Raw genomic sequence first — 25,998 nt, forward strand, 5'->3', positions numbered from 1 at the left:
GACAATGAAGATTTCTCTTTGAACATTAATATCTTTAGGGATTTAGGTTGGATAATTTCCAACGCCACCGCTAGGACTAAAGTTCTGTGAGTCTAAACTAGACCCAGTCTCTAATCTTATAAGCAATAAATGCATCGAATATTTTCTCAGTTTCCCCCCATTTCTGGGCATTAATTTCCTGATCCTGAATTCTGGGTTCATGCATATAATAGTTCAATCACAATAACTGAATTTGTTTCTGAAATTACTGATCTGCTCACGTTGCATTTTTGGGTTCAATGGTCAGAGCTTCACATGATCTAACTTTGAGTTGACTTTGATTTTCAGACTCAAAAAGAAACAAAAAGAGGCCACAGGGCATCTAACTGAGTTGCAAGGGTTGTGCGGAAAGAGAAGAGGGTACAAAACATCCCTGAGAAGGAAGCGGCATTGAGGAACATGGTCTTACTAAACGTATCTAGGTTTCTTTCTTCCCCCAGTTTAACTTCTTGAGTACATATTTCTTCTCTCTCTGTCTTTAAATATAGAAACAAACATAAATATGTGTGTCTGTGTATATATATATATATATATACACTTATGTGTGTGTGTGTGTAGGTGTGTGTGTATATATATATGTATATCTGTACAATGTTATGGAAAAACCTGCATGAACTTTTTGGCCAACCCAATATTGATAAATATATATATACAAACAGATAAATTTATACGTATATGGCTTGATTCTGATTTATTTTATATATGATTCATTCTGTGTATGAAAATAAAATATGTGATTATGTCTAAATCATACATTTTTAAATTAAAATATTAACATATTTTAATATCTAGTAATTCTCCTTATGAGTTATTATTAATAGTCAGGGAAAATGTATATTATATAGAGAATACTGACATCAAATACTATGTATATAGATAAAGATGTATGGATATTAAAATATGTTAATATGTGTAACTTCTACATGTGAGTGGCTTCCCTTGTGGCTCAGCTGGTTAAGAATCCGCCTGCAATATGGGAAACCTGGGTTCAATCCCTGGGTTGGGAAGATCCCCCGGAGAAGGAAAAGGCTACCCACTCCAGTATTCTGGCCTGGAGAATTCCATGGACTGTATAGTCCATAGGGTCACAAAGAGTCAGACACGGCTGAGCGACTTTCACTTTCTACATGTGAGTGGAAAATTCCCAAGTCATTAGGTGTATTTATCTACAGATGTATAGGCCTTTTCTTCTTAAGGAGGCCAACGGTTGTGTTTCACGTATTTCCCCCTGAGCAGGAAAGGATGTCCCTGAATACCTGCCCTTGCTCTTCGTATCCGTGGAAGTTGAGCACTGAACTGTTTGTTGCTGCAGTGCTAATGTTGATTTCACTCCTTTGTAACCTGTCATTTCCTAATTGTGTCATCATTGTCTGATTTCCTGTGTTGTTGTGTGCATGTTTAGTTTTTAATGTGAGTCTATGATCTGACTGCTGTGTTTCTTTCTCATCCCAGACCCCTCTTTCCCTTTCCATCTCTGACCCCTAAGATCTAGCCATTTTGAAACAGGTAGTGTTTCTCTCCTGTTTTCATAGGTTCTATCCTTCTTGTTTCTCTTTTATAGAAGAGCCACCTGCCTGAAGTTACATATTCTGCTCCCACTGATTTGCAGGATCAACTATCTCCTCCTCTGGGAGATAAGTTGTAAGTTTCACTTATCTTCCAGAGAGATGATCACACCCTTCTTTGTGCTAATGTTGTCCATTGTACATGTGTCCATTATAAGACATTTCAGGCTTATAATTTTTCCTCTGTTAAGCTTCTCTCCTTTTCTAGACTAATCAAGCTTTGTTCACTATTGTCCCTGTGTGTGTCTCTACTTGGGTCACGTGTGGCACATAATAGCTGTGTTTTAAAGCAAAGTGACTAGGGAAGAGACCAGCATTTCCACTGATAGTTGCAGTGTCAGCGTTGAAGGACATTATTATTTAACTTTTTATGGAAAACCTCACTAATGACTATTACTCTCAGCCACCATGGCAAGAATGCCTCAAGTTTGCATCAGTATAAATTATTATGCTGATAAGCAGTTTAGAATATGGTATGGGCCTATAAGAAAGATTTTATATCTATGCTACAAAACTAATATAACTAATTGCTTTTCTTATGACCATGACTATTTTGTATCAGATTTCATGATTTAGTAAGAGTAGTTTTGACTTTTAGACTCAGTGGTGGACCTAAAAAGAAAATCCTGGTTTGAAGTGGTCCAGATATTTTGCTAAAAATCTCATTTCTAGAATTTCCTTCTATTGAACTAAAGGCATTAAAAAAGTAAAATCGTAATTTTCAGTTATGAGTTTGAAAGGGTCAAACTAACTCACTCAAAGCCAACTATACATTCCATTTGTGACAGGCAGGTCAGGTGCTATTGGGAAGGCAAGTCTAGAACCCAGAACTTTCAATTCCAGGATCATTTTCCCACCAATAAAATATTAATTCTATCCTCTAGGAATATACTATCAAGTGTAAAGATAAAATATCAGAAGTGTTGCTGGTGATAAATACCCTCTTTAAGTAATGATCCCGCTTCCAACCTGACAGAGAGATAAAAGAGAAAAGATCTGGGATAACATTTAATAACAGCTGGCACCTGTTGAGCTATTTTATGTGCCAGATCACAGGATATGTATCATACAGGTATTAATTAAATTGATTTTATAGAGCCCTAAAAATAGATGGTATCATTCCCATTTGATTCATGAGAATGCTGAGTCTTAGAGCTAGTCAGTTAATGGCGAGGAGCAGAGGGTCAAAAATAGGACCAAGTCACTGAGTGTTAAGTCCTTGTCCTTGACTGCCATGTTTGTTTCCTCTTGGGATGGTAGAATTTGCAAAAGGCATCTTGCTACTAGTAAATGTTAGTTATACTCCAAGCATATCTGAAGACAAGAGGCCAGCAGAACACCCTTGCTTCTTGAGTAACAGAAGACTTGACTTAGCAATGGACTAGAAAGTAAACCATATGTGAACTTGCCTTCTGGGAGACTGGCTTGATCTCAGGCACCTCAGAGCTTCAGAGCTCCAAGAAGTCATCTTGAACATGAGTTGTATAGAACACAGAGTAGACTGTGGGCTGAGAAAGGCCTGGCCTCTCTCCTAGACCTAAATACCTAAAAAGATCATGCTTTATTTACGATTCAACATACAATGTATAACATGTTGGCTACAGTTAATAATATCATACTGTATAAATGAAATTTTTTAAGATAATAGAAACTTAATTGTTTTCTCAAAAAAAAAAAAGAGAATATGTGAAGTCATGGATGTGTTAATTATCTCAGTAGGGGGAATCCTTTCATAATGTACATGTATATAAACTCATCACATTGTATACTTTAAATATCCTACAATTTTATTTGTCAATTATACCCCCATAAAGCTAGGGGAAAGGTCATGTAAATCATATTCTCAGCAGGGCCCAGATTACCACTCCCAAATCTTATACCTTAGTAAAAAATACTGTATATATGCATGCAGTATACTGTATATGCATGTTGTATATTGTATTTATGCATGCTGAAGTAAATTGATATGCCAACTTTTAATAGACTTTCTTGGCATTCACCTCAAAATTCCAGCAAATGATTGCCTGTTTATTTCCTCACTGGATTTAAAACCTGCTTTTTTTTTTTTAAACCTGCTTTTTTGTTCCTCAAGTTACATATGCTTTTGAGTTGAAATTGCTCAGCATCCTTTAAAGTTTGCAAAGCACCATGAAAAATCACTGAAATGAAAAGCACTAAAATATGTAAATTGTTGCTATTGTTCTTAAGTGCTTCTTCACATAGGATATGATCATTTCAAAGACAAAGTAAGATTTCTTTCATGTCAACAGTGATTATATTTTACTGTATGGGATCAGTCTTCTCTATATGAGCATTATTATTCTTGTAAAGTTAAAAAAAAAGTTGCTTTAAACTTCTGGAATTTCTATTCCACTTTCATTAACCTCTTTTTTTGTCTTCCTGCCATCTTTTTTTCCATGTATTTTTGAAGAAAACTAACAGTTTGAAGGTAGTTGCCTAGGCATGCAGTAGTATTAAAATGGTCAGTAAGTAATAATATATTAGACCCTGGTTTATAGACTCTCTGATTTAAAAGAAAAAAAAAGTAATTTTCCTTTAGTGTAAATATATCAACAAATATTGATTGTGGGGACGTGCACTCTGCTATGTAGTATGTAAGTGAAGAGTTTAAAAGTTAATTCCTTAATGTAGACAGATTATAAACCAGCATGAAGTGGAACATCTTCAATGTGCAGGAAAGTTATTTTTCTGACATTGAGGTCATGCTTAAGACACTTCAGTTTTCCTATCCCTCCCCAGCTACATTTATTAGAAACAAAGGTTTATTGCCATAATGGTCGAACAATGACTTGAGATAAGTTTTAGAAATTAGAAATGATCTAACATACTTCTGCAGTCCCACAGACTTCTTAGTCCGAAAAATTTGTTGATTGTTGATGGTGTATTTTGGTATCTGCTTTGAAAACATAACTAATCTCTCAGGAATCTTTTGGTCAGAGTTACGACTGATGATGTGGGTCGATAAATGCCTCTTGATCTGTGGTCAGTATAATAGCAAGGCTCTAGGGACACGGAATCTGCCCGGAATGGAGCTGTAAATATGGATGCAGGAGGCCCTGGCAAAACACGCAGGTGAAGAGGAAAGGCTACCAAGAGCAGAGTGTAATTTATGGACTGGCAGGGAATTTAAAAGGTTATGCTTGACTTAGCTGTTACTTTTAAGCAAAGAAACCAAGATTTTTTGAAAAAAAAATTAAGAAAATGCAAAAGTGACCTAACCAGCATTTATGGATCAATATATATTATTGTTCTAAGTCAGGTCCTGATGTGCTGGTGTACAAATCAAATGCAGATCAACTGACTTGTTGCATGATGGGCGACCATGCTAATTGTGATTCATAACCGTCACCCACCATTTGTGATATTTGAGAGCAATTCTGATCGGAGGTAATTATGGTAGATTGCCCCGTGCCAGCAGACATTGCATAAATCCTTCAGCTGAGGTAAGACTGACAAGCTCTGAGTAATAGACTGCACCTTGGAAAAGATTTATATTTGAGGCCCAGTTAGCTAGAGTGCTTTATACTTTTCATTTCTCAATAACTTGACTGGAACTAAGGCAGTCAGTTATTTCCCAAATTCTCCATTTTCATGATAGGATAATCAATAAAGAGCAACTATTAATTTAGAGTCACTCTGATATACTAGGACTAGACAGTTTTACTATGATATTGATTACTTCTGTAATTTACCACTGGGTGTACATACTGTGATCCAGACACTTCAAAGGTCATTAGAAATAGGTTGCTTCTTAGTGAGGTAAGTTCACTTATTGGGAGGCAGGGGCCTTTGTTATTATAATCAGCTGAGCTTCTTGATCCTTCATTTAGGTCCAAGACCAAAAGGAGCACAAGGTCATCAATTGTGTGTCACATGACACAGCCTAAAATAGAAGGCCAAAGTTTAGTGTTTTTTTTTGTTTTGTTTTGTTTTTGTTTTAAATGGAATTATGCTTCTCTTGTGGCTTAGCTGGTAAAGAATCTGCCTGCAACGCAGGAGACCTGGGTTTGATCCCTGGGTTGGGAAGATCCCCTGGAGAAGGGAAAGGCTACCCACTCCAGTATTCTGGCCTGGAGAATTCCATGGACTGTATAGTCCATGGGGTTGCAAAGAGTCAGACACGACTGAGTGACTTTCATTTCACTTTACTTCCAGAATGAAGTCCAGAAATGATTCTAGACTACTGCAGAATCTTGGGTGGCCTCCAGTGTTATCTTACACCCGATCATTCTTAGAAATATTTCCCATCACAACAAGATGTCATTTGAGGAGTTTTCAATAAACAAAGTTTTCTAAAATAGAGTCTGCCAAGATCTTCTGGATCCTGTCTTCTCCAAAGTCCCATCATTTCCCATCTCATATGAGACATCTTGTGGTTTTTAAAATTAAAATCTGTCAAACAGAATACATGAACTTTGTAAACGAGCAATCTTCTTCTAGAACCATGTTGCTGTGTTCACCTTCTTGCTAAGATTTGAGATGTTGGAATTGTTGTCTAAGACTTCACCTCCTTTATCCTTCATTTCTAGGCCATTTTGGAAACCTACAAGACTGTCTCTTTGAGCTCATCCATGACCATGTATTACACACAGCCTATTGTGTGAGGAATCTATTGTGCAGATTCCTCACACAATGGCTTGAACCATTGTCTGTACCATTGTTTTAATGTGATCCATTCACTGCATCATAGGTGATATCTAAGGATCCCTTTGGATTTATCTCAATGCTTTCTTCCCTGGCCTGTCACCTAATCACCTGAAGTCCAGTGAGTCTGTTTGGTCTCTTTCAAACATTTCAGCTTCTCATTTGATTTTTAGTCTCAAACTTCCAAGCTTTAATGAATAACAGACCATTTGGCTACAGATATTCTCCTTCTTCTAAAAAAATCAGAACCCTTTAATAATACAAAGCACTGTCTTTTTTCTATGAAACAATAAACTGTGATTTTGAGATGCTTTGTGATGATAATATCTTGTTGTATTTGATTTTGCTTAGTTTTTAACATGCCTTTTTTATATATAATTTTTTTATGTGAGTTAGTTTTTAAAATGGACCTTGCTAGGTCTGAATATTTTTTTTTTAACTACAGTGTAGTGTTTGGTTCATAGCTACTAGGGATAAATTAATTAGTGCCACTGATGAGCCAACAAAATTGAGACCCTCTGGTGTGTTTGTTTCAGTGATTTTTTGAGCAATTTGTTTTACACATTAAATTTATTTGTTAGGAGAATAAATATAAAAAGACATACACATGCACACACACACTGAAAGCCAGCTATAACCAGGTTAATGACAAATTTATGTTAATAGCCATTGTATGGGGTTAATTATGGAATGGGTCAAGGCAACAGTCAAGAGTACAAGGAAAAAAAATTACAATCCTGGAACTCTAGTATTAAGTCATTCAGAGAAAGTTCAGTTCAGTTCACTTTAGTCACTCAGTTGTGTCCGACTCTGCGACCCCATGAATCCCAGCACGCCAGGTTTCCCTGTCAATCACCAGCTCCTGGAGTTTACCCAACTCATGTCAGAATAGAAGCTAAAAACATGTAATCAGCATATGTTTTCTTAAGTGCATTTAGATGTATCTAGATGTGTATGTAGTTGGAATAGATGCATGCTTGTATAGGCCATTGACCATTATCTGTTTACTGAAGCAATATAAAAATAAAGAAATACAGTCTTTTCATCACAAAGTTCTTATGTTCCCTGGAGGGACAACTTGTTTAGTTTTAAGTATCAGAAATCTCCATGCCTACAAATACATATTACCATGTATCACATTTGCTAAAGATGTATTGGGGCTTCCCTGGTGGCTCAGACAGTAAAGAATCTGCATGCAATGCAGCAGACCTGGGTTCAATCTCTGGATCAGGAAAATCCCGTGGAGAAACTGTTGAACATATTTAATTTTTTTTGAATAAGATGTACAAGAATATAAATTTTATTCCCCTTACATTAATATATGTTATTTAGATTGTAATTTTTTTTAGAAGTATGATGAGTATAACCTACATTTCCACTCATTTTTCTTGAAGAGGATAGAATCATATTGAGAAGACAAAGTCTTATTACTATATTAGTATGTGCTCAGGTTACATGCATCTCTCTTAGTGTAGATTAATCTTTAGGGGGCAATTATGGTACCATTAAAAAAATTCACAATGGTGACTTATATGGTACCTCAGAGAGACAGAGATACAGCACAATTAATGACTCCCACAGGTATCTTACCTGATTTCAGTATCGACTTCATAAATGTGAAATCATTGCTGTTATCCCTGGTGGAAGCACTTTCAATTCATGGAACAGACCTGTGCCTCCAAGAATAACATGGTACTATTCTCAAGTCGTATCACTTTTCTTGCAAGCTAACTTCTTGATACAATAGAAAAAAGTCAGCATTTGTAAAAGTCAGCCACTTAGACCAAATGTAACTCTGTCTCCTACATGTGAGTGCCACATCGGTTCAGTGAGAAATGAGTCAGTATTAGCTGACACACAAACACCTGCCATGAACCTTTGATGGCTCACTCAACCCCATACAAAGGTTTGAGGTTAGGATGGAAAAGCCTATGTTCTAAATTACTTTGGTTCTAGTGCAGGATTTCTGTTCCTATTCAACTCTTAAATTTGTAACAACTGCTTGCAGACCATCATGCAGCAAAAGTAGTGGATCATTAGAATCAAACTGTTTTTTTTCTTTTCAGTGAAATTAACAAAATTGAAGGAGATTTGTTGAAATCTACTAAGTACTTAGAAATCTGGCTGGATTGTGGTGCATGTCATAATGGATTTTGCATATATACCTTGGGAGGCCATCTGAAACTTTTCCTTTGTTAAAAAGTGAAGATAAATAATTTAATTAAACCAGAAGATCATTTTTATAGAATATTACATTATGTCCAAGAAAAATTATTTTCAGTGAACTTGAATCTGGGGAAGGAGAAGGAAAGATGATTCAAAGACATGTAGACATTTTCATCATCAAATCACAATTAAAACTATTGAGATATTTGCCATAAGTATTATTACAAATTCAATTTGTATTTTATATTAAATTTATATTTATATAAATTATAATTTATAAATTATAAATATAAATATATTTATATTTAATAAATTTTAATAAAATTATTAATTTAATAAATAATATAAATAAATTTATATTAAAATTAAAAGATGCTTACTCCTTGGAAGGAAAGTTATGACCAACCTAGATAGCATATTCAAAAGCAGAGACATTACTTTGCCAACAAAGGTTCGTCTAGTCAAGGCTATGGTTTTTCCTGTGGTCATGTATGGATGTGAGAGTTGGACTGTGAAGAAGGCTGAGTGCTGAAGAATTGATGTTTTTGAACTGTGGTGTTGGAGAAGACTCTTGAGAGTCCCTTGGACTGCAAGAGATCCAGCCAGTCCATTCTGAAGGAGATCAGCCCTGGGATTTCTTTGGAAGGAATGATGCTAAAGCTGAAACTCCAGTACTTTGGCCACCTCATGCGAAGAGTTGACTTATTGGAAAAGACTCTGATGCTGGAAGGGATTGGGGGCAGGAGGAGAAGAGGATGACAGGATGAGATGGCTGGATGGCATCACTGACTCGATGGACGTGAGTCTGGGTGAACTCCGGGAGCTGGTGATGGACAGGGAGGCCTGGCGTGCTGCGATTCATGGGGTCGCAAAGAGTCGGACATGACTGAGCGACTGATCTGATCAGATCTGATCTGATTATTACAAAATAAACACTTTGGGGACATTTTTAACACAGTCCTATACAACAGTGTTTCCTATGACCAACTTCATTCTCATAAAGCCAAGCTACGTGCATTTATCTCTTTAAGCTTAACTGAAGACCAAATAAATCTAATTGTTACTGGTAGCAAAAAGCATCAGCTCAGTTTGGATCTCTCATTTTAGCTCAGTGGACACCCCTGATGCATCAAAAAACAATACCCAGTGTGCTTGGAAAAGACCCTGATGCTGGGAAAGATTGAGGGCAGGAGGAAAAGTGGGCAAAAGAGGATGAGATGGTTGGATGGCATCCCTGACTCAATGGACATGAGTTGGAGCAAACTCCAGGAGATAGTGAAGGACAGGCAAGCCTCGTGTGCTGCAGTCCATGGGGTTGCAAAGAGTCAGACAGGACTTGGAGACTGAACAACAAAGGGTGTACTATTTTTTTCCTCAGTGGTGACAACATTGGGTTTATTCTGCAGTGACTTGGCCTAAGCTCCCTGGAACTAGTGTTGATATCATTTCTCGAACATTTATCCTCAGTGACATAATTGTTACTTTGTATATAATCAGTATGCCAAGCATTATATGACTGGGAAGCGGCTGTCTGAAAAGTGATGTGCCGTAATGAAGGTACGCCTTCTGGAGATAATTTTGGCTGCTTATCAGAGCAGGAGCAGCTGTATTTTGGACTCAGAGTTTCCACTTAATACACCATGAAAAAGCAACAAGTGCTCCACCAGAAAATTGTATTTTGTTGAAAGAACTAAAGCAAAATGAGCTGCAGTTCTATACCAAGGAATATTAAAACACTGGGGGGAGAAACTAACTTGGGAGTGTATTTTTTTCAGTGTTCTGAGTCACTTTTTTTTTTTTAAGTTTGTATTTAGTGTATATTGCCTCAGAATAAAAATATTTTTGGAATCCTTATCAGTCAGAAAAATGTCTTCAATCAAAATTAGTTGCAGTCTGGAGCTAAAATAACTCCATTGGGCTCATTTGTGGAATGGCTGTGGAGGCTTTATTTTTACAAGCAAATGGCAAATGCCTGCTCCAATGTATCGCTGATACAAATTAAGTGTATACTCTATTTCATAAATGAAGGAAGAGTTATTGGAAACACTCTTTCCCTGATCACTAAAAACTGATTGCCATCAAAGAAGGGCCTGATTACTAACCACCAGCTTAGTGTTTAGCTGGAACATCTGGCCGCCTCAGAGGGGGAAATTTGCTGAGCTTAAAAAATGTTTATTCCAACTTTCAACTCATGCATGTATAGAACACAGATGAGGAATCATCTGATGTCCTTCAGATTTCTGTTGCTAAACAAATGTAACTCATCTTCAAGGGAAAATTTAGTAAACTCCTTTCCTCACTGATTTAGCTTCTTAAGCTCTTGGGTAACAAGAACTAGAGAAGAATAAAGAGCATAAGAAAACAAAGAATGATTTGAGCCCTTAAAAATATAGCACAGGGAAATTCACTTAATGCACTGTGGTGACCTGAATGGGAAGGAAATGCAAGCAAGAGGGGATATATGTCTATGTGTGGCTGATACACTTTGATGTACAGCAGAAACTAACTGCACTATGAAGCGGCTGTACTCAAAATGGGGAACACATGTATACCTGTGGCAGATTCATTTTGATATTTGGCAAAACTAATACAATTATGTAAATTTTAAAAATAAATAAAATTAAAAAAAAAGAAATAAGAAAGAAAAAAAAACAGGTATCTGAAGGATAGTTTTAATGTTTCTTCATATGCAGTTTGATCTAGGTGGACGTTGGCAATTCTATGTATTTTGTAATAATTTTATTTATTTTGGCTGTGCTGGGTCTTTGTCACTGCTCAGGCCTTTCTCTAGTAGCGGTGAGTGGGAGCTACTCTCCAGTTGCAGTGTGTGGGCTTCTCATTTCGGTGGTTTCTCCTGTTGCAGAGCATGGGCTCTAGGGAACAGGGACTCAGTAGTTGCGGCTCCTGGGCTTTAGAGCACGAGCTCAATAGTAGTGGCCCACAGGTTTGGCTGCTTTGTGGCATGTGGGATCCCCCCCGGACCAGGGATCAAACTCATGTCTCCTGCTTTGGCAAGGGGATTCTTTACCACTGACCCACCAGGGAAGTCCAGTTTTTGTTACTTTAATTCATCTCATGGTGTTGCGTGAATGCCTTGTCCACTGCACAAAGCCGAGTGCTCGGTGGAGACCATGACCTCAGGACCCACCAGTGCCTTGACTGCAAGACTGTTATTCGACAAGTGCTCTGTCCATGGCCAGCGCTGGTCTTCCCACCCCTAGGGCTTGGAGTACTATTACTAACCTGCAAAACAATTGACTCTGCTTAAGTGTCAGTTTCCCTGTGAATCCTTCCTTAACCATTTAAGATTAGGTCCTTAGAGCCGTTAAGTTTATCCATTCCTTAGCGTATAGAGGTGGCATCATGGTTTCTTGTTCACTACCAATCCTCCATCCCCAAGCCTGTGCATGTGATTCACTGACTGTGTTTTCATTCACCATTGTATTCCAGGCTCTAGAATTAAGCCTGACACATACCAGCTACTAAGTAAATGTTGATGATGGAATGAATGAATGAATGAATCAGATACCTCCTCTCTCCTCAGTGCACTTTAACTCTAGGGAACAAGACATGTGTTGCAAAAATGGTAATGAGGCAAAACAGAGGAAGGGACATGCTGAAAGAGTGATTCAGTAAAAGGAGTGTTTATGGGAAATTTCTTTCAAAACAGGATGCTCTTTTACCAGATTCCAACCAGGCAGCTTCATACCTTACTTTTTTCACTACAATAGTGGTATTTAAGCCCTTAATTCTAAAAATATAGTAACTAGCTAAAATTAGCCTGGATTTAATGCTCTGGGTCAACTTAAAGTGACATGTGAACATCGGCAAAAAAAAAAAAAAAAAGTTTCTAAGTTCTATAAATCTCGCTGGGAATTTTTCATTGGCTCATCTCGTTAACAATCTTTTTCTCAGGGATAAGGTTTTCTAAGTCAATATTTTTCTAACAGCATGCCCTTTTGTCTTCCACTAAATATGGTAGTCTTTGTTTCTTCAGTGATCATGTGAGAACAGAAAGAAAATTTCTTCTCAGAGAAGACAGAGCAGAGGAGTATATATTTCTTGCCAAAGGTTATCACAGTTTAATAGTAGGAAGGAATGTACACGTCTATAAACAGAATGTACTGTGCTTTCTGAGGTTAACACCATTTGTTTAGTCTTGTTAAATAGCTGGTAAAATAATCCAGGTTGTAGAGAAACACAAACTGTAGTGACTGCTACACATGGCAGATTAGGGACCCCAGAATGTCACAAAGGTTTCTGGGAGGAGAGATGTTCAGAGTCGTGTAGGACCCCTCCACCTCCCTGCTGCTTCTTGGTCCCTTGCCTACCAGCTGTTTTTTCCTCTCAGTCACCTTCACTTGATATCTGCTTGCCCACCAATTTCTCCAGCCTCACCCCTTCCATATATTTTGTGTGTGTGTGTGTGTAATAAAGTTTTATTAAAATATAAAGGAGATAGAGAAACCTTCTGACATAGGCATCAGGAGGCAGAAAGAGTACCCCCCTGCTAGTCTTCAGCTGGATGTTATATAGTCACTAGCAGTCTGTTAATTAACATTTTACTCTTATATTCTGCACTTGCTTTTTTTTTTTTTTTTTTTTTGCAGGCTAGAATCATTGTCTTGGTCTCTACACTGACTTTGTTCAGGCTTGTGCTAAGTCACTTCAGTCATGTCTGACTCTTTGTGGACTCTGTGGACTCTAGTCCACCAGGATCCTCTGTCCATGGAATTTCCCAGGCAAGAGTACTGGAGTGGGTTGCCATTTTTTTGTCTAGCGAATCTTCCCAACCCAGGGATTGAACCCTGGTCTCTTACATTGCAGGCAGATTCTTTAGAGCTGAGCTCCCCAGGGAAGCCCTGTCTAGGCTTAACACAGACAATTTTTAAATAGGAAACCAGGTGAAATTCAGGAAACCAAAATATATTGATTTTTCTTAATTTAAGACATTAGCAACCAGGACATTATCAACATAAACACACATCCTCACATACATTCTCACATTCATTCCCTAGCTTCTGTCATGAGTTAAAGGAGTCCAAAAAGGCAGTGCTCATGAAGGTTTCTTTACATCACTCATTTTCTGTTCTCTGAACACAGACTGGACATTGTCAGCAATCTCAAGATGCACCAAAGATATGCTGCAAATTTCCTTTATTTTCTATTTCTAATGATCTGGCATTAGAAAGACTTTGTGTTCTCCAGAAATTAACTTGGATCTTTTCTGAGCTCAGTGAGCATTGTGGCAGGGGGTGGGTGTGGTGGTGGTGGAACTATCTTGAAGGACCCCAAAAGGGACCCTGGGCAGCATTGCCCTTGCTTTCATGCTATAGTTATGTTAGGTGTGGTTTGGCACCTCCACCAGATGGAAATTAAGTCACTTTTTTTCACCATTAGCATGACATGGGAAATGTAGTACAACCAAAAATGCTTAGCCTCTATCCTAGACTTTCAGGAACTTAGATTTTTGAATATACTAGACAAGTAGCTGAAAACAACTTAGTTTTGGTGGTAGGGAATGGTTGATCTTTCTGAGGAATATCCCACGCTGTATGCTAAATCCAAGACAGACCTTTGCAGACTGGAACAGTTGCTCACCTTATTTATTGGCAAAGACCAGAACCAAAACAAAGTCCATCTACTTTCTGTCTTTGAATCCTACTTGTTCTTTAAATGCCCTACACTTGGGTGCCTGGATTTATCCCCAGGTTTTCTACCTTGTTCCACCAGTCTATATTTTGTTTTTGTGCCAGTACCATACAGTCTTGATGACTGTAGTTTTGTAATATAGTCTAAAGTCAGGAAGGTTGATTCCTCCAGTTCCATTCTTTTCTCTCAAGATTGCTTTGACTATTTGGGATCTTCTGTGTTTCCATACAAATTGTGAAATTATTTATTCTATTTCTGTAAAAAATACTGTTGGTAGTTTGATAAGGATTGCATTGAATGCATTGAAATATATACATTAAAATAGGCAGGCAGTGGGAGTTTGATGTATGATGAAGGGAACTCAAAGCTGTTGCTCTGTGACAACCTGGAGGGATGGGATGGGGAGGGAAGTGGGAGGGGTCACATGTATGCCTATGGCCGATTCATGCTGATGTATGGAGAGGCCATCACAATATTATAAAGTATTTATCCTCCAATTAAAATATATAAACTTTTTTTTAAACTGCATCTGTATGGATATAAAATAAATAGATATATTACTTGCCTTTTTGATTATTCAGACATGCTTCAATTATGCCATGGGTAAAGACAAATAACAGCAGCCATCTTGGAACATTAACTTTAGAATTACATGAAATAAAATAGGTAAAGCACTTAATATAGTGCCTAATACTAAGTGGTCAATAAATATTAGCATTAATTCACTTTCTGTACACCCACAGGTATTTCCTTCTTGGCTTCTTGAGATACTAATCTTTAGTAAAGGAGATTTTTCACTGGGCTACTAAGCTGGCAACTGGTCTGTTACATGCCATTATTTCTTTGAGCTGAGACATTAAATACCATATCCTCCAACCCATTTGCTAGTGTGCTAAGGGAATTTGTTCTCTCTGCATTCCGAGGGTCTGCTCCTGGAGAAATGGGCCAGTTCAGCAGTTTTGTAGAGGCTTAGAGGTGGAGAAGGCAATGTTGCTCTTGCATGGAAAATCCCATGGATGGAGGAGCCTGGTAGGCTGCAGTCCGTGGGGTCGCGAAGAGTCGGACACGACTGAGCAACTTCACTTTCACTTTTCACTTTCATGCATTGGAGAAGGAAATGGCAACCCACTGCAGTGTTCTTGCCTGGAGAATCCCAGGGACGAGGGAGCCTGGTGGGCTGCTGTCTATGGGGTCGCACAGAGTCGGACACGACTGAAGTGACTTAGCAGCAGCAGCAGAGATGCTACCCAGCAAGACACACATAGAAGCCAGGACTGCAGTGATGGCTTTTGAGAAAGCAAACAGCTTTACTCTTAGGTCCACCAGAAAGGAGACCAGAGACAGGGTTCAAATCAGTTTCCTCTATCCAGGATTTCAGGTGAAATTTAAGGAGTTAAGGGGAAAATCAAAGTTGGAAGCTGATTGGCTAGTCTCAAATCAGGTCATACAAGCTACTGGTGTTACCGGAAGCCAGGTTCTCCTTATGGATGGGCTTTTCGCTTTGTCCAGCACACTGGTGGTGATGTTTCTGTTCTCTGAGTTTCATAGACTGAAGATTTTTGGTCCTGGGGTCCTCCAGGAGACATGCTTTCTGTTATGTGTTTGCACAGTCCTGTCTTTGAAAATTAGCCCTAGTTTTTTGATTGATCAGCCACCTGTTTGAGAAGGCAACCAGGTTAAGATGGTGCTATTTCAGTTTACCCGCCCCCCTTTTCCACAACTTGACCTTAGAAGATCCTGAAGACATTCTTCAAAAAGTAAGAGCAGATGTTTGAGATGAAGAGGGGCCAGGAGGAGAGCACTTTGGTGATGGTGCTAAAGGCCATGGCTGTCTCAGGCCTTGGGCAGAAGGTATTCAACCTGGATATTGCTTAGACACGTCGACTCATGCTTGTGTGATCACTTCTGGGGAGGTAAAATGTTTTGCCCATCTCCCAAGAAGGTAAGGGCTTCCCTGGTGGCCCAGTGGTAAATAATGAGCAGAAGACATGGGTTCAATCCCTGGATGGGAAGGAAGGAAATGACAACCCACTCCAGTATTTTTGCCTGGAGAATCCCATGGACAGAGGAGTCTGATGGGCTATAGTCATTGGGTTGGCGAAAGAATCGGACACGACTTAGCTACTCAACAACAATAACAACAGTAAGAACAACAGGAAGGATAATCCTAATCACAGAAACAAATGAGGGCCTGAGTGTTTCAAGCTGTATTCTCCTGACTTCCTCTCTCAAATTCAGCTCTGAGTCTCAGCCCCCTCAGTTCGCTTTCTTCAAGATGACCTTTTCACGCTCCTCCTCGTCAAGTATGTTTTTCAAGGTGGTGAGACAGAGCCTGGACTCTCCTAGGCCCCTCTGCAATAAGCGCCTGCCTTCATCACGTGGGAGGAAACTGTTAGGAACCTCTGACCAAACCGGGTACAGCCTTGAAACAGCTGGCATGGATCCCTTGCAGCTGGGTAGTGTGCATGGCTTTCAGGGTTCCCTAAGTGAACCCTCACATCCAAGCTGGTCATAGTCGACTGTTCTTTTTCCTCAGTGGCTTCTCCATAGAATACTTATAGCCAAGTTGTGGACAGTTAATATGACATTTGCTTACTTCTTTCCAGAAACCTAACTAGGAGATGAAATTTGTCTCTGAATCCTAAGGCTCTTGCTTTCTCTCTTATGCCTCTTGAGGCTGTTTGATTTCTCTGCTTTTCTGGGGGCAGTAGGGGGAGAGGGGGTGGAGGTGTTGGTGAGGGAAGGCCGTTTTCTAGAGATTTGTAATCTGTACACTGTTCTCAGCTCTTGGTTTGAAACCTGAGTATTGACTAAGCCTTTGACTGGAGGGCTACTTGCTCAAGAGCTGTCTCCAAACATCCATCCTCAGAGGGACCGGCTAACCCCTCAGAACACCAGCTCTAAGGTGGAGAGAAGTTGGGTGGGACAGGGGAGCAGCCGCTGTTGTACTCAGGAACTCTGTATAAAGGAACAAGGCATGCTCGGAGCCACAGATGGGCAAACCCTAGTGCCTGCTTTTCTCTTTCATGATCTTAAGGGTTTTCCAGGTGTAGCCGAGCTTCTGCCTCCCACAGACCTGGAGTTTCTGAGAAGACTGGTTGGCATCAGGTTGGTATCAGGCCAATCCATGAAGGCTGGGAAGAGGCAGCAGGAATCCTCTAAAGGTAGTTGTTACAGGCTCTTCCATAGTTTGCTGGCCAAGAAGTAAGCTATCTTGAGCCCTACAATAGAGGAAACCCAGTCAGCTAACTGCAAAGCTCAGACTCCACTAAGGGCTTGCTTTTCTTCAGGGGATGGACTCCCAGATGAGGAACTCTTGGCTGCCCTTTCCTCACTGTGGGTACCACCTTTCCTCAGGTCAAGAGTGGACAAGTACAAGTAACGGGTTCACAGGTGTGACCCTGATTAGGTTTTTTATGTTACTTTGCTGAATAGGAATTTAAAGGAGAGATGTAAAACTATGGTTCAGAAGGAGAACCTTCAGAAAAGCCCACCTTGCCCGAGTCAGAGCCTAACAGTGGTCTCGACTTACTGCTCCTCCTTCAGTCCCTCCCGAGTTTCTCTGCCTTATGAAAGGGATTCCTTGCCCAGGCTCCTCTGCCCACCATCCTCCTCTGGCCTCCTCTAGCCCTTGCTTCTCCACACTCTTCATAGCAGGAGTAGGATTCTATCTACCTTCTTTCTGGGTTCTTCTGTAGAGTCTGATGATTTCTTTTTCAGTAGATATCTGTTCAGAGATCCAACAACCACTATTTGAAATTTGCTTGCCCAAGTCAGCTTTCCAACTTCTTAAGTTTTCTCAGCACTGCACCTTAAGGTTCTTAGTAGACAAAGACCCACTTCTTCTGGAAAATAAATCCTTTACGCCCACATACTTTCTTGGTCAAATAAGGTTGCAGTCTTATTTGATACTTACTTAAACAGCTCTCATCGTGAGCATGGTTTACAGTTTGCTGACTAATTAAAACACAAAACAAAGCACAACTCTCTAGGTAGAAAAGGAGATACCTTGTAACCTCATTAAAGTACTCTTTGTCATCTTTTCCTCCCAGGCTTTGAAACTCATTTTTATTTTCAAACACCAACATCTTTGTTCATCACCAAGGTCTTTTGTACTAAACCTAATAGTAACATATATCAAAGGACTGTTGGCATTGCCCCTGCCCAGGATAACCAAACATGTAATCTATAAATACAAGTTGTTTTCATCTCTTCGATAGAAATGAAGCAGCCTACAAGGTCATAAAGTAAGTCAGGGAGCTGACTGGAAACATAACCCTAGATGACTGACCCCCAGGTCTGTTCATTGCACTAGATCACACTTCCTTCCTCAGTGAAAAACTTCCCACAGCAGGAAGAACCAGAGAGCTAGCCTCTAAATTATACATGACTCTTTGTCTCATTTTCCCTTCATGGCTAATTGAAGATGCAGGGCAGTGCTACTTTTTGGCGTTGTCTCCTGTATCATCTCATTGTCTCACAAGTGACAGGGAGTATCTGCTGCAATTTGGCTTCATTAAAGACCAGACAGAAGTCTTTGGCTTTGAAGAGTCTCAGGATGACAGGTTTGGTGTCTTGGTTCACACTTAGGCATGCAGTTCATTGTTTGTTTGTTTGTTTACCCTTTAGAGTAAAATTGAGAAAGTGAAAGTTGCAAAGTCATGTCTGACTCTTTGCAACCCCATGGACTATACAGTCCATGGAATTTTCCAGGCCAGAATATTAGAGTAGGTAGCCTTTCTCCAGGGGATCATCCCAACCCAGGGATTAAACCCAAGTCTCCTGTGTGGCAAGCAGATTCTTTACCAGCTGAGTCACAAGGGAAGCCCAAGAATACTGGAGTGGGTAGCCTATCCCTTCTCCAGCAGATCTTCCCAACCCAGGGATCGTACTGGGGTCTCCTGCATTGCAGGCATATTGTTTACCAACTGAGCTATCAAAATGCGTAACTTTTAAAGGTCAACTACATGAGATGTTTAGTTGATAGGATGGGAATATGGGTGGCTGTAGAAAAATCATCAAAATATTCAACTACCAAATAAGGAAAATGTAAAAGTTCCCAATCCTTATGAATGTTAAGCATGGGAGACATCATACTTGGATTAGGGCTGACAATAGAAGTTCAGAGTTTCTTGCAGCCTGTTTAGTCTGAAAAAGATTAGGACTCTGGAGAGAGAGTGGAACCAAGTTGCCAAAACCACAGTTCTGCATGATCACTCACAAGTGATATTGTGGAGAGAGAATTCATACCACATCTCACAGTATGCTTTTGGGTATTATCTTCATTGCATATCCTTGTTCAGTGGTCTTTGAGATCTAAGCACCAAAACTATTGCTGAAATATTACTAATGATAAAAAAAAAATAGTAATGGAGTCAACTAATGCTCTATAACTGTAAGGTGAGTCCTTAGTTCTGTGTCCTTTATTTTCCTTCTTTACAAAGATACCGGCATTGCTCACGTTTTGGGCTTTCTCAATGTGTTCAAATTTGCAACAGCACAAGCCTATACCTCCCACTTGTTCCCCTCTGTCTGGTGTATAGTGTAGCATTTGGCTTAATATGAAGTCTTCACGGATAGAAATGAAGGATTTCAGTGGGAAGGCCTGACCTTGTACATCTGGTGGTGGGCAGTGAGGCACCATTTGAGAGCAGAGTGGAGTAAGGAGAGGTGAGTTTGGGGAATATTATAAATATTATATTATAAATAAATATAAATATTATATTCCTTCAGTATGTACAGAAGGAAGAGAAACAAGAAGAAAGAAGCTTGGGTAGACAGTCCTGTAACAATACTGGAATTTCAGGATGTCAATCCTGCCCTGGCTTTGCCAGTCACATCCTGCTCTTCACTCTTCAGGAGGGGACCCATCTCCTAAGCAGCAGAGGGGCACAGAACCCCTACCACAGCATCGTTCTGAGGGGTTGTATGATCCTGCCCAGAAGCTGGAGTTCTTTTGACTGCCTCCTCCATCCTTTTTTTATTAGAATCTGCTGTCTTTAGGAATGACTAGAGTGCTAGGAAAAGGAGTCATGTCAAATATTAGAATCACTGCTTCCGTGGTGAGACATTTTCCCTATAATATCTTCCATGATAGGGAATTCCCTGGTGGTCCAGTGGTTAGGACTTGGTACTTTCACTGCCAGGAACCTAGGTTCAATTCCTGATCAGGGAACCAAGATCCCACAAGCCACACAGCACAGCCAATTAATAATAATAATATCTTCCATGACAGGACACTGTATATCCTTACAAATAAAGCACTTTTGCACAGAATTTAGCTAATAAATAATGAGAGGTAGAGAATAAGACATGAAGATAGTTTTAGAGTATTAAAATGTCACTCTCACTCGTGTATTATTGAGCCTTTGTATACAGCTCAACTACTTTATTTAGCTTCTATACTTCAAGAAATAGTTTCAAAAAGCCATTCATATTCCTGTGTCTCACTTACTGCTGTCTGTCTACAGAGATTCCCTGCACTCACCTCTCTGCCAAACTTCTTGGCTAATCAGAAGTTGGAGCAGCCTTCTCTCTCATGGTTTTCTCATCCTAGTCAGTCTCAATCTATGTTCTTTGATTAGTAAAAGTGAAAAAGTGGAAGTGTTAGTCACTTAGCCATGTCTGACTCTTTGCAACTCCAGGGACTGTAGCCTGCCAGGCTCTTCTGTCCGTGGAATTCTCCAGAGAAGAATACTGGAGAGGGTAGACATTCTCTTCTCCTGGGGATCCTCCTAACCCAGGGATCAAACCCATATCTCCTGCACTGCAAACAAATTCTTAACCATCTGGATCACCAGGGATCATCTGTGATTTCTGTAGCCATGAAACCATTCCCTGTCCTGCTTTGCCCACTAGGTATCTTCTCAGCAACTGCTGAGAACTGAGTATCAAAAGTCTGTCCTTAATCAGCTCTGATTGCCATTACAAGTACCAAGACTGGGTGATTTAACCAACAGAAATGTATCACTCACATTTCTGGAGGCTAGAAATCCAAAGTCAAGGTCACAGATTCAGTTCCTGGCAAGTGTCCTTTTCCTAACTTGCAGATGGCCACCTTCTCACTGTGTCTTCACATAACAGAGAGATAATGGGCTACTCTCTCTTCCTCTTCTATAAAGTCACTCATCCCATGATGGTGGCCCCGCCTTTGGGACTTCATCTAAACCTAATTACCTCCCAGTGGTCCTACCTGCAAATACCATCACACTGGGGGTTAGGGCTTCAGCATATGAATTTGAGAGGACATACACATTCAATCCATAACAACTGCCCTTGACCTTAGATTCATTAGAAAGATATAAGATGGAAAGCGTGGCCGCTTCAAGAATTCTCTTTAGGCGGAGGTCCTGTGACCATTCAGAGAGCTGCACCAACCTCTTTTTGCCATGTGACAGACAGCTCAGAGGCAGGGAGGTAAGTTCAAATCCGGAAGACCTAAGAGCCACTTTGGCTTAGATACCTCCTGGCCCAGAGCAGCCAGTGTTTCTGGCAGACCACTGGGCATAGCTGTCCTTGTATAAATCAAGGGGCAGAAGAGACAGAAAAGTCAGGACATTCCGGGACACCCCAAACTGGGAAGACTATCCCAGACTTTTATAACTTATTTCTAGTTCTTCCCAGACTAGACTTAATTTGTCAATCTGGGTCATTTTTCCTGTAGATATTATTCCTAAGTAACATAGTTAGTATATATCAGGTGACCAGGGGAACAGAGTGCTACTACATTCATTGAAGGTCAAGTTGTCATGAAAAAGAAGAAAGGAGGGCTATTAACCCCTTCCCACTCTCCTAGACTATTGGTCACCTTCCCCTGTATCTCACTTCTTGGAGCCATTCCTAAGAGCACTGGAACATTTAGGGAAGTTATCACAAAGTGTCTTATATTTTGAACTTGATTAGGAGATAAGTTATGCTAATATAATACACTTTTCTCCAACCTCTCCTTAGCATATTACTTTTACCAGAATCCCAGACACTAATGACACACTCAATGCTATAATTAGTAAAAGTCATGTATAATGCCTTAGTGATGGATTAACTTTTTCAGGAACTCTCTTTAATAATGCTGTACTCTGAGCAACATCCTAATGCATAAATTTTAAAAGTGATTACAGAGGTACACTCCTCATAATCAGACTTGGTTCATCAATAAGCATTTATTTAGAAGTCCCAGTGAATCATGGCCTGTTCGGGCTCTGGAAATTCATGGTGAAAAAGAAAGAGAATATCCCTCCTTTAAGGACTTTGCACTTGACTGCAAGAGGACCATCAGTTCAGTTCAGTTCAGTCGCTCAGTCGTGTCCGACTCTTTGCAACCCCATGAACTGCAGCACGCCAGGCCTCCCTGTCCATCAGCAACTCCCAGAGTTCACTAAAACTCACGTCCATCGAGTCAGTGATGCCATCCAGCCATCTCATCCTCTGTCGTCCCGTTCTCCTCCTGCCCCCAATCCCTTCCAGCATCAGAGTCTTTTTCAATGAGTCAACTCTTTGCATGAGGTGGCCAAAGTACTGGAGTTTCAGCTTTAGCATCATTCCTTCCAAAGAACACCCAGGACTGATCTCCTTTAGAATGAATGGACTGGTTGGACCTCCTTGCAGTCCAAGGGACTCTCATCAACAGGTTTAAAAACTAAATACTTAATATAGTTTGTTACAATCAGGTAATGCACTAAACCAAGGCATAGTGGGCAGTGAGGTTGGGGTCAGTGTGGTGGGGAGATAAAGAACAGCTGCTTTAACCAGAAAGATTAGGATCAGCAAAAGCCCCTAGGAGGAGAAGCCATCTAATGTAAGACAGGAAAGGTTGAGAAAGGGATAGCCATGCAAAGCCGGAGGGAGGAGCATTCCAAGAGAAGGAACAAAGGTGAATGTTCAGAGAAAGGAAATACTTGATATCACAACAACTCAACAACAATAAACAACACAACAACACTAAAAAACAGTACAAAATCACAACAGTAAACAATTATATACCTATTGCCAATAATTTGGGGCTCACTCTGTGCTTGGCACTGTGTTACATCGTTTCTCAAACCACTTACAAGACTTCACATGTGCAGAAACTACAGCCTCCAGAAGTGAGTTACATGCTGAAAGTCACATGGAGTTCAGATTTCATGTCTGAGATTTGAACCCAGGTCCAAAGTCTAAATTCGAAAGCACTCTCCTCAACTTAAATTCTCAGTTTTCTAGAACCAGGTGGTTGTTGCTACCTTCTGGCCTCCTCTGCTTCTGAAATGCTGAGTGAGGCTACAAAAAAGATGATGCCAAGTGTGATCAGGGAGAAATGAAAAGCACATGTACTTGGCCAAGCAAGTATTACTTTGCAGTCTATTAGCTATGGTTAAATATTTAACACTTCTGAAAGCTCTGGGTTGATGACATTTTCAAATTGCCAATTTCTGTTTACTTTGGGGCAGACTGCAACATTGCTGTATTCAAGAACAGTCAGCCCAGCCTTGCTTTGCTAAAACTGAGTGGCTCGCTCTTAACACCCAAGGCAGAAGTTGGCGAACATTGTCTAAACAAACCAATTTCAACAGAATTTTAAAGTTACTCAGAGATATATTGCTGTCAAAAAAAAATTCTCTGAAAAGTCACAAAATTCTGCAGTATGACTCATTATTTGCTCACTGTTGGTGTGGGAAAATAATTGGCTTTTTAAAATGGAGTGCTGCAGCCAGAAACAATAAACTCCTTTTACAAAACACAATCCAGTTTCATTTGCCTCTAAAACCTTTTATTTTCTACATTTTCATTGAGCACTGGCCTGGAGAAACAACCAAACCTCTTTTGACAGAGAAGTATTTAAAAAAGGAAACACAATGCAAGTAATCTCTCAAAGCATTATTTTAAAGAATTAGGGGACTGAATTTTGTTTTATTAATAATATTCATAGTAATCATCATTTGTGTATTGGATCCTCACTTTGTGCAGGCAGGGTTTGGAGCACTTTAAGGCCAACTCTGAAATAGACACTACAAACATCCATATCTTACAGATGAAATAAATGAGACCAAGACAGGTCAACCAACTCTCTTTTACTACCTCATTAAAGTTTCTTTAGAGATTGTGCATAGCATCTCTTTTGAGCCCCAATGTCCCCAATATTGGGACAGAGAATTAATATCTGGATCTATTGGTCCATTTCTCTAATTGATCTTTCAAAGTATGTTCAATATATTCAGTGTACATTATTAAGACCAGCACACATTTGTAGTTCTGCCCTTGGCTCCATTAAGAGCAAGTTTGGAAAACCCCAAACATGGTGGGCTGTTACTAAGTCAGTTGTGATGCTTGTGCCGTATATATGACATAAAAACCTTTTAGTCATGCTCACCATGTCCCTCTTAAACCATTAAACCCATCCCTTCCCCTGCTGACTTTCAGAAATGTCAAGTGCTATGGAGATGAGTGGGATTTGGGCCATTCTTCACCAAAAAATGACCAATGGATAGGACAGTTATGTTAATATTATGATGAAGCACATTTGCTCATATAACCAACCCCTATCTTGTTTCTTTATCCATAATGATACCTGTAATAATAAAGGCTAGGAATTAAACCCACATCTGGTTAAGTGGTCTTCCAAAAAAGATACATGTTTCATTTCCTTACTCTTCTGACCCCAGCCCAGTTGGTAGCTTTTGAGTTTAGCTTTCTAACTAGTACCATGCTGTTATCATTGCACAGCCATGGGGAAAAGGATCCCACACATGAGCTGGAATTTAGATGCTCAAACAAATGTCACTTTCCTCTCCCAAGCCCACTTTATTTGGAATGGAAAAATATTTTCTCCATTTCCCAGTGTTTATATTTCTTACATTCTGACACTTGCTTCTATTTCTTAACTCTTACATTATCTAAGATTGATACTTTCTACTAATATTAGATAAACCAAGCTAAGCCTTTCCATTTGCACAGATTACTCCCTGAAAGCAGGCAAATCACATTCTAGCCTTTTATTTGGGCATTCCTGTATGTTCTGACATGATGTCTTTGTTGTCAATGAGGTTTTTATTGTTTGCTTAACAAAATTATCTCATTAAGCGAATGGCTTTAGGGATTCATTTGCTTTTATTTCATTACTAGCTTGGGAAAAAGATATACAACTTTTGTTAGGGGAGTATGTCAAAAAATAGGATCTGTACCTATACGGAGATTATTTTTATAATCTATTTCCCTGTATAGTAATAAAATTATTTTATAGGTTTACATTAATACATTTAATTGCTGCCTTGAGAATTCCAAAGCTAATTCGTGCAATGGTACCGCTAATGCCCATTACATTCTATATAAGTAAATCATACTCATTCATATATCTTTTCCTATAAATCTAAATGGGTTTCCCTGGTGGCTCAGACAGTAAAGAATCTGCCTGCAATGCAGAGACCTGTGTTCGATCCCTGGGTTGGGAAGATCCCCTGGAGAAGGGCATGGCAAGCCACTCCAGTGTTGCCTGGAGAATCCCTTGGACAGAGGAGCCTGGCAGGCTACAGTCCTGGTGGTCACAAAGAGTCAGGACTAAGCACATATATTATTTATCTTTATCTACATCTATATCTATATATAGATTTATGCTTCTTAGGTTAGCTAAGAGTTGTCTGCCATCAAATATGGGTTGCCATATTAAATAAAAACTACTTCAAATTAAAATATTTTAAGGGAAAAGCAAGTTATCAAGTCTACTAGACTTACATTTATAACACCAGAGGAACACTCAGTGTAAGTGAGATCTTGAAAGAGAAGTCAGAGGTGAGCTTTCTCAATGCTGGTAATTAATTCTTGCTTTGCATAGGCTAATTGAGGGCAGTCATCAAATACTGGATGTCATTTCATTTCCTAGCTGTCAATGGGACTACAATCTGCTTTCCCTGCTAAATCTGTTAACCCCTGTGCTTTTCTT

At 39.6% G+C, this 25,998-nt stretch overlaps 1 protein-coding gene and 1 non-coding gene across 2 annotated transcripts in view; both read left to right on the plus strand.

Moving 5' to 3' along the window:
* GPC6 (glypican 6) overlaps nt 1-25,998 on the plus strand; it is a 1,245,321-nt gene that overhangs the window by 546,579 nt on the left and 672,744 nt on the right. The window lies entirely within an intron of this gene.
* TRNAE-UUC (transfer RNA glutamic acid (anticodon UUC)) lies at nt 20,190-20,262 on the plus strand. Its single transcript has one exon. It is a non-coding gene; the product is annotated as a tRNA-Glu (tRNA).

Source organism: Bubalus kerabau, chromosome 12 (assembly GCF_029407905.1).
Source record: "Bubalus kerabau isolate K-KA32 ecotype Philippines breed swamp buffalo chromosome 12, PCC_UOA_SB_1v2, whole genome shotgun sequence".
In the NCBI taxonomy this organism is placed as follows: domain Eukaryota; kingdom Metazoa; phylum Chordata; class Mammalia; order Artiodactyla; family Bovidae; genus Bubalus; species Bubalus kerabau.